Raw genomic sequence first — 994 nt, 5'->3', positions numbered from 1 at the left:
CTTCACACCAATCGACACTAGCCTATTAGATAGTATCAAACTAAATCTATGTTGATAATTCTTTTCTTGTTGATTACCTCCTTGATCCGGCAAGTAGCAACAAGGCAAGTTCTAACGCGTGCACTCGTTAAAAAGACTTTTAAACGAAAGAATTATCAATGCATGCAAAACACTATTCAAGAATTACTTATTTACTGTTCATACTTTGTTAATCGTTCATGGTTCCCACAACCCTAGTTGTGGATTTAGTTACCCATATTAGCAAGAACACAATTCATAATATTAGATGAATAAATCATGAACTTACGTAACGAGAATAATAAACCCAGAATTTCACTTCAATTGCAAAGCCAAAATCTTCAAAACGAAGGTAGGAAATCAATAATTGCTAGTGTTGCAACTTAATCTCCCAAGTCACAAAGTAAAAATAGAATAATAATGTCTAACCCCCAAAAATGAGGTTTACATGTCCTATTTATAGAAAAAAAATCCTAAATAAAAAAGGAAACAAATTAAGGAAAGTTTGTTCAGGTGCGCGTCTTCAATCCACGAGACTGACTTACGGACTGTCGATGGATCTATGGTCCGTAAGTCCCTTCCGTCAGCCAGGACTTAGAAAATATTTCTGCTTCCAAAAAATTAGCTTCTCTGAAGCAAACGACGGACTAACAGTACAGACCGTAGATCGATCTACGGTCCGTCAATCCCCTCGGTAGCTCCATACTTAGAATCTTCAAAAATCAGGTACTGGAACCCTCACAGTATCATTCTACGGACCGTTAATGGACACTGTGGTTCCACACTTGGTCAGATTTCCCTGATTTGTCCTCAATACCATGCCTGCTGATCTATGGTCATCACCTACAGACCGTGAATGGACCTACGATCCGTAGATCACCTCCGTGAATGCCCTGTTTCTGCATTTATTTCAGCTGTCTCTATACTTCCATGCCTGAACACCTTTCCTGCAAAACATGATAAAAACACATAAAAA

The sequence above is a fragment of the Solanum stenotomum genome, chromosome 4 (genome assembly GCF_019186545.1).
Source record: "Solanum stenotomum isolate F172 chromosome 4, ASM1918654v1, whole genome shotgun sequence".
Classification (NCBI taxonomy): domain Eukaryota; kingdom Viridiplantae; phylum Streptophyta; class Magnoliopsida; order Solanales; family Solanaceae; genus Solanum; species Solanum stenotomum.
This window is presented reverse-complemented; position numbering follows the sequence as displayed.